Genomic DNA, 9,152 nt, shown 5'->3' with positions numbered 1-9,152 from the left:
GAGGTTACGCAAAGTCACCCAGTTTCTCGTAAAGATTTAGGAGCGGCGGTCACACCCTGGTCTGTCTGCGAGCATCACCCTTTCAGGAAGCCTCCAGACTGGTCCCGTCTGGACGGGCAGTTCGGGTGAAAGGTGCTATCGAGAGGCACACCCTACTAGAAGTTTAAGAGCTCAGACGGACCAGAGAAAATGAACGTTTAAATCCGCAACTGCACCCTTGACCCGTGGAACGAGTCACCTGGGAGGGCTTGTTGGATTACGGATTGCCGGACCCCAGCCCTAGATGACCTAGATGACCGTAGTTCTCGGGGGGCCCGAGAATGTGTGTTTCTAACAAATCCCCAGGTGACGCGTTGGCTGCTGCTGCTGGTGTGGAGACCACGGCCTCGGTTGTAGGACTGGAGTCAAGTAGGCCAGACCCCAGCGCCGCCTGGGACTCGTTCTCAATCCCCCTTCTCCCTGATGGCTGCGGCAATGGTAGTAACTGAGCACTTAACTTCCTGCCAGGGTCTGTACTAAATGGTTTTAGCGTGTTGTCACCCCCACCCCTCGCCCCGCCTTGGTCGTCGCAACAATCCCGTGAGGAGGGCACCCAGTGTTCCTTCCATTTTGCGGTTGGGGAACCGTTTAGATTCTCTTGCTTCCTGGGGTTGGTCGTACCTCCCCCTGTCGGATCACCTTCCAGTCAACCTGGCGACCCCTCTCAGATCCGTCTTTCCCTTCCTCTCCTACCACTTAGGCTAGTTCTTGATCTGTTCTCCTTGCCGTGGCTTCTTACAGGCTCCCCAGGTCCGGTCTCGTGTCCTCCAGTCCCTCCTTCGTAGAGCTGACCGTCTTCACGATGAAGAAAGCCTGATCGTGCCACTCCTGTTCGCCCTTAGAGTCACCCCTGATTCCCCTTAGGTTGGCACATGAGGCTTCGCAATCGGGCTGCACCTATAAATCCTGCATCTCCCGTCTCTGTCCCTACTTCTACTCTACACTTCGTCTCTACCGGATGACCCGTACTTCTGCAAACCCCATGCCCTTTGCCGTACATAGAGCCTCTTAGTAAAATGCCATTCGGTTCTGTGTCCCTGCCGGTGGTCTGTGTGATGAAGTCAGGTTAATCTTTTAAAACTGCTCAGTTGTCACTGTTTACATTCCCATCTGCCTAAACTTCCGTATCTGGGGCTCCTGGGTGGCTCAGTCGGTTGAGCGTCCGACTTCAGCTCAGGTCACGGATCTCACGGCTCAGGAGTTCGAGCCCCTCCTCGGGCTCTGTGCTGACAGCTCAGAGCCTGCTTTGGGTCCTCTGTCTCCCTCTCTCTGTCCCTACCCCACACGCACTCCATCTGTGTCTCTCTCTCAAAAATAAACATTAAAAAACATTGCGTATCTGAACAATCGAAATCCTCGAGTCCCTTCTTAATGTGAGTATAGTGAATTTGCTAAGCAACTTTCCAATTGAAACACATGCAGTGTTGAGGCACCTGGGTGTCTCAGTCGGTTGGGCGTCTGACTTTGGCTCAGGTCATGATCTCGCAGTTCGTGGGTTCAAACCCCACATCTGGCTCTGTGCTGACAGTGTGGAGCCTGGAGCCTGCTTCAGATTCATATCTTCCTGTCTCTCTGCCCCTCCCCCACTCGCACTCTCACTTTCTCGCTCCCTCTCTCAAAAATAAACATCACACAAAAAAATTAAAAACATGCGGTGTTTTATTGTAATTTCTAGTTTTCTGTTATGTTTTAATATCTTCATTTACATATGAAATAAAAGTAATACTCAGATCAGTTCAAAGGAAAGTAAGTGATGAAGGCTGCACATTTAAATACCAGCTAAATCAGATGTCTCCCAGAGTTACGAAGATCGGGCCACCGGCTCTGGGACACGGACCTCTAAACAAACCTGTTCAGTTGAACTTGTAAAGCAGGGGGAGCGTAGTGATTTTTCCTGTTGGAAAATAGCAGACCAGAAGCAAAAGATAGCTACTTTACAATTAGAACATCTACATTTTTAAGACCATGATCCTTTAAAGAGAGATCAGTGACACATTGAGGAAAATATTAAATAAAGTTGAGATTTTGAATTTTTTTTTTTAAAGTTTATTTATTTTTGACAGAGACAGTGCAAGCGTGAGCTGGGGAGGGGCAGAGAGAGTGGGAGACACAGAATCTGAAGCAGGCTCCAGGCTCCGAGCTGTCAGCACGGAGCCCGATGCGGGGCTCGAACTCACGAACTGTGAGATCACGACCTGGGCCAAAGTCGGGCGCCCAACTGACTGAGCCACCCAGGCGCCCCGATAAAGTTGAGATTTTGTAATAACCTGTCGAAGATGAAGCTTTAAGAATTGCGGGGGATTGATTGATTGAGAAAGAGATCGAAAGTATGAGCAGAGGAGGGGCAGAGAGAGAGAGAGGGAGGGAGAGAGAATCTTAAGTAGGCTTCTCTATCTGTGTGGAGCCTGATGTGGGGCTTGAACTCATGAACCCATGAGATCATGACCTGAACCAAGATCAAAGCCGGATGCTTAGCCCACTGAGGCACCCCCGCGCCCCACCAGAGCAGTCTTGAACAGAAGCCTATTTAAACGGAGAGTTGGAAGGATAGTACCAATGGACTCCAAATACCCTTCACCTAGATTCCCCTATTGTTAACGTTTTGCCACATTTGTTCTATCTCTTGCTCTTTCCCGTTTATGTCCATAGGTAAATGTAACCCTTTTTTCCCTGAACTATTTGAAAGTTGCCGGTATCCCGACATTTGACCCCCAAGTCAAACAGTTCAGTATGCCTCTCCTGCCGGTAGACGTTGCCCTCTGTGAACCGTGATACCTTATCACAGCCTCAGAATTTAGCATCGATACAGAAATACCCAGTGCCCACTTTGTATTCCTTTTTTCCCCCATTGTCTCAATCTTTTATAACCTTTTTCCCCTACCTGGGACCCAGGCAAGACTCTTTTGTATGTAACGTCTATTTAAAATTTGTGGGATGTTAGTGTTCTGTAGAATACTTCGGGAAAACCTAGTTTGGATTGTATAACTACGGGTCCCTATTGTTGCCATTTAATGAGTGCTAGCTCTTCTTCAAAAAGGTGTTTTCTTAGGGGAGACAATATTGACTGTATATATTGTCATTTGCATCTCCCAGTTACGATTGTAGACGAAAGCAGATGTATTGTTTTTAAGGTTTCTTTTTTAATGTTTATTTTTGACAGAGAGAGAGAGACAGAACATGAGCGGGGGAGGGGCAGAGAGAGAGGGAGACACAGAATCTGAAGCAGGCTCCAGGCTCCGAGCTGTCAGCACAGAGCCCGATGCGGGGCTCAAACCCACGAACCTTGAGATCGCGACCTGAGCCGAAGTCGGATGCTTAACTGACTGAGCCACCCAGGCGCCCCAGAAGAAAGCAGATTTATGGTTACTAAGTACCTGAACATGCCTGACAAAATAGTAAATATACAAAAAGTTAACCAACTCTTTTCATGATGATGCACTGAAAATTTAATACGTTCATTGCTAACCATGTACAGACAGACCCATGATAGATTTTTTTAAAATGCTGTTTCTAATTACATTTTTTCTTACAAGTTCCATGCTCAAAGAAAATTTGGAAAAAACGGTATTTTCCTTCCTGTCTTTTTTTTTTGTAAGATTAAATTTTTAAGTTTATTTATTTATTTTGAAAGAGCGAGTAGGGGCAGAGAGAGAGAATTCCAAGCAGGGGCTCAAACCTACGAACTGTGAGATCGTGACCTGAGCCGAAACTAAGAGTCAGACGCTTAACCGGCTGAGCCACCCTGGTGTCCCCTTCCTGTCTTTTCACTGTGTCACTAAGTATGGATCTTGGGGCAGAGGAATGGTATATGTTTCAGGGCCCAAACTTCTAAAAAGATATTTTAATTGGGATGTGTGACCTTAAGAGGAAAAGGAAGGAGAAAGTAGGATCCAACGAACCATCATAATTGACAAATGTCCTAGTGATCATTAATAACAAAATGAACTTTCTGGTACACAGAGTTCCATGACAAATAATACTTACCACATGTTTGGAAACCATCCCAGACAAAACCCCAGGACCGCTGCTGATTTATGAGGTGCGGGAAAGTTTTTGACTCCATGAGGCATTCTGGTCCCCATTTGTTGTCTTACATCCTGCGTCTCTGCCTTCTGGGAAGTCGGTGGTGGGGTCATCAAAGTGACCCACTCGGGGTTGGTTGTTCCCGAAAGGAAAGGAGGGCATGAGCATAGCTGTTGCTCGCCTGGAATAATCTGAGTCTGTCACATCGAATGTGGAGGTTTCTGTCTAATGATGTCTGTCATTACTCATTACTTCTAGTATTATTAGATTAATCATAATGTGTATGGACCTTGATCATACTCAGTAATTCTAAGAGCTAGGGAAAATTCTGTTTTTAGCCACAATAGCCAAAGGGCCATTTCTTACTCCGTCAGGAATAACAAGTCTTTAACTTTCCTCTACAATCGTTGTAGTGTCTAGATAGCTTCTATTTTTTATCTCTTTCCTCATGCTCTTTCTTATGATCTAGGTGACCATAGTCCTTCTCATTCAGCTTCAACTTTTATGCCAAGCACAGGCAAAAGATTATTTCATCCCATGATCGACATGTCAAACATCTTACTGGGTGATTCCATTCGAATGACTTGTGGACCCCTAAAATCTCGATAGGACCCAACCCCGAATGCTGTCTTTATGCCTGTGGGGCAAAGAACCATAGTTGTTGCAGACTACTAGCAGAGTTGAATATATCAAAACCCAAAGCATTTATATAAGGCCACAGTTGAGTTTACGGAGGACAAAGGTCACAGTGCAGCCAGGTCTCACGCAGGGGTAGGAACCAGAAGCGGGGAAGGTGCCGGGGCGCTCTCTGATTCGTTTCTTCCTCTCTGCTCTTTTGGGGGTGTGCCTGCGTTATTCTCCTCCTCCCCCTCCTCTTCCTGCTAATTCTATTACTATACTGCTCTCTTCCCTCTGCTTCTCCATCCACTGATGGAGGGCGGTTGCCCACCCACAGGTAAAATTCCAGCCGCAGTTAAAAACTCTGGCTTTCTGTAAGTCCAGTCGCAAGTTACCAGAAGACAGTATTTAATTGGCACAGGGTTTTTAAGTGTCCGTTCTAGATCAATAAGCTATGACCGGATATTGAACTACACTCTGCAAAGACTATTGTGGACTCTTCCTTTGGAGAGGGGACAGTGTTCACAGAAGAGACAGTTGCCCCTTAGCTAGGGAGATAACTAACTCAAAACTTACGTCGACTGTACTCTCTCCTGGTAATAGCCCATTCACCTAGCGCCCTGCATCAGAAACGTAGGCGACCTCTGTGTCTCCCTCGCTGTCAGCATGCAGTCAGCTCAGTGCTGCCCAGGAAACACCTTAAATATCTTTTAAAAATATTTGTTAAGTTTATTTATTTATTTTGAGAAAGAGTGAGAGTGGGGCAGGGGCAGATAGAGAGGAAGAGAGAATCCCACGCAGGCTCTGTGTTGTCAGCCCAGAGCCTGACCTGGGACTCGATCCCACCAACCGTGAAATTGTGACCTGAGCTGAAATGAAGAGTCTCACGCTTAGCCGGATGAGCCACCCAGCGCCCCTAACACCTTAAATATCTCTTAAGTTTTGTCGTTGAACTTCGTACCCATTGTCAGCAGCGTGTTTGGGACCCTCACTGTCTCGTTTGAACTATGACAGAGCACTTCCTGCCTTCAAGCTCCGCTGTGCCAACAGAGTTAACAATTCTGTTCCGATCGGATTCCTCCGTGTCTTGAAGCTCTTCAGTGCCTCCCCAAATGTAGGCAGTGATTCCCAAACTTTCTGGATCAAAAGATTATCTGGGGTGCTGATTAAAAACACACATTCCCGGTTACTCCTTCTGGAATTGTAAATTTGTGGTAGGGCCTGGTCATCTGTGGTTTTGTTCCTTCTTGTTTTTTTATATACAGAGAGACCCCATACGTGAGCAGCGTAAGGGCAGAGAGAGAGGGAAAAAGAGAGAGAATCTTAAGCAGGCTCCGTGCCCAGTGCAGAGCTCGATGAGGGACTTGATCTCATGACTGTGAGATCATGATGTGAGCCAAAATCAAGATGCTTAACCGACTGAGCCACCCGGGTGCCCTTTGGTTGTGTGTGTGTGTGTGTGTGTGTGTTTATTTTTGAGAAAGAGAGAGCATGAGCAGGGGAGGGGCAGAAAGAGAGAGAGAGAGAATCCCAAGCAGCCTCTGCACTGTCAGCGTGGAGCCTGATGCAGGGCTCAAACTCAAGAACCTCGAGATCGTGACCTGAGCCGAAACTGTAAGGGTTAAATTATAGTGTAGGGCTTAACGCTTAGCTTGAAAAATAACAACTTTGTTCTGACACTGAAGGTCAAAAGATAACAGCCTTGCTTTTACTCTTGTAAATCATACTTCATACTCTTGTGAATCAGGCTTTACCAATGAAGGAAACAAAAGCTCAGAAAAAGAGCATCAGAGACAAGGTCAAGGAGATCCACTGGTTGCAACTTAGCGGCAGAAAGTCTAAAATAATCACCTCATTCGATAACTGTTTCTGACTCATCTGGCAACTGTTTCTAACTCATCTGGGAACTGTTTCTCTGTTCTGTTCCCAGGTTATGATGAAACGATGTGATCGATCGGCTTTAAAAACTCTGTACCCCGGCTGTTTGGGGCCTCACTCTTATCAAGAGTGTTGGTCCCGATCGGTCGGCCTTGCCTCTCATTGTAATAAACTTTGTTGTGACTGTCACTGGTGCCCGTAGCATTCTGTTTCAGGAGTCGTGTGGATGCAACAAAACCAAGAGTCGGACGCTTAACCGACTGAGCCACCCAGGTGCCCCGTCGTCTATGTTTTTAACATGCATGCCAGTTGCTTCCCATGGTTGCCAACCTCTTGTCCGTATGCCCTGCCCACTCCTCCCCAGCTCTGCCCTGGGCGGGAGGCCGTGTGTTCCAGGATCCGCGAATAGTGCTCCCTGTTTCTGTGTGTCACTGCTTGGCCAACAACCGCTCGCCCTTTCAGAATCAGCCCGCCTACCGCGATCTTTGTAACCTGGTGGTTGCCCGGCCCGGTCAACCACTCCTTCGTTCATGCCCCGTCCACTCTTGCGCTCTGCCTCCATTAGAATTTCTTCACACTAAATAACGTTTCTCTGTTTCTTCCCCTTCCTAGTGTGAGAGCTTCAAGAGCAGTGACTGTTTTACTCATCTTGTAGAGAAAAGGACATCTGTTATAATGAGAATGCTATAATAATTTCTGCCAGGGGATGAGGGAGCTAAAAAAACGAAGAAACCCAAAAGAGATACCCCTCCCCTCTGAGCTGCGTCCTGAGCTTCCTGGTATGAAGTCGTCAGGCCAGCGGAGACCAAATGGCTCCTGTTTGCTGAGAGCACTGCTGGAGAGTGTAGGTTCGGTGCGTGCCTACAGCAAGCTTCCTGGTGTTGCACCAGAGACTTCCACAGACCTAACATGCAGTGGCAGCCCCCCCTCCCCTGACAGGTGCGGGGCACCTGCTGCTAAGCTTACCCCATGGTTGACATCTGCAGGACCGAGAGTTAGGCATGCCCCTCCCCGGTTGACCGGTCAGTTCACTGCTATTCCTCCGGAAATGAGCAGGGGGGTGTGAGGAGCAGCAAGATGAGATTAAAGGAGCATCTTCCACACAGAGCATCGGGAGTGGGGACGAAGCGTTCCCCCTCAACACTTGGAATCAGAGGCGGCTCCCGGCTCGTGGTGAGACAGTGTCTCAGGGCGCCTGGGTGGCTCAGCCCGTTGGGCGACTGACTCTTGGTTTCGGCTCAGGTCATGATCTCACAGTTCGGGAGTTCGAGCCCTGCACTGGGCTCCGTGCCAGCGGTGCTGAGCCTGCTTGGGATCCTCTCTCTCCCTCTCTCTCTGCCCCTCCCCTGCTCGCGCTCTCTGTCTCTCTCAGAATAAATAAGTAAACTTAAAAAAAAGTGAAAAAACAAAACACTGTCTTCTCATTGCTGTGTACCCCTCAAGGACAGGATCTGACTTTCAGATTATAGTCAAGAAAGAGAACTTAGACGTTGGTGCTTTGATGATGGGTAACATGGAGCTATAGTCCCTGACCTAGGCTGTTCCAACGTGGTGTTTTGAGGGTCACTTCTGTGGCTTTGGCGAATTGTAATTCTGCCCCTCGCAATGGCTTCCATCCATTATTCGGGTATCTGTTCATGCACATGACACGACTATCTTCGTCTTCCTCTCCAAAGGAGAGGGCAGGGAAGTCAGCTACGTGGCTAATCCTTAGGCAATAAGGAAGGTCTGGCAAGGGCTGGTCGCCCGCACCACATTGGTTAGCATCACAAGTGGACGTAGATGGTCAAGGATGAAGGAAGGAACAGAAGGTTCTTTTCAATTATAATGCCTGTTCTTTTTAATGCTATCCCCCCCACCCCCCCAATATCTTTTTGGACAGGGCATTAGGGCCATTTGCTGACTTACAAAGACCAAGTTACTAGGGTGAAAGACAGAAATGATCAGATGCCAAACGTATGTATGTGTGTGTGTGTGTGTGTGTGTGTGTGTGTGAGTGAGACAGACAGACTGACAGAACTGAGGAAGTGACTAGGAAGTGAAGACAGTAAGGCACATTCGAGTGCTAAAGGGACCCTATGACTCATCTGTCATTTTGAAGGAGAGACCCCATCACAGCTGCTTAAAGACGGCAAGCCTTGGTCTCCTCGTTTGTAAGAGGTAATAATTGCATTCGTGCCCCGACACTGTGCTGACCGAATGTGCCAGTTCACATGGGACACCGGAGCAAGGTGGGTTTTCTTCCCTCTTTGCCTCGTTCTCCTCATCCCCGAGTTACTCTGATCCTTTCTGGCTGCAAGTTGATCTTTTTAGAACTTTTTCCCTACAGTGCTAGCTCTATTTGTTTGACCATTTTGGTTTGATTACACAGGTCACCCTGACCACATTTGATAGAAGGAAAATCCCAAAGAGCAGGGAATTTTAGCAAATCCATACTTTTTATTATTATTTTTAATGTTTATTTATTTGTGAGATAGAGAGAGAGAAAGCAGAGGAGGGGCAGTGAGAGAGAGAGAGAGGGAGAGAGAGAGAATCCCAAGCAGGCTCCAAGAGGGCATCGAGAAGCCCCACAGGGGGCTCGATCCCACCAACTG

The sequence above is a fragment of the Panthera leo genome, chromosome F3, assembly GCF_018350215.1.
Source record: "Panthera leo isolate Ple1 chromosome F3, P.leo_Ple1_pat1.1, whole genome shotgun sequence".
NCBI classification, from domain to species: Eukaryota; Metazoa; Chordata; class Mammalia; order Carnivora; family Felidae; genus Panthera; species Panthera leo.
This window is presented reverse-complemented; position numbering follows the sequence as displayed.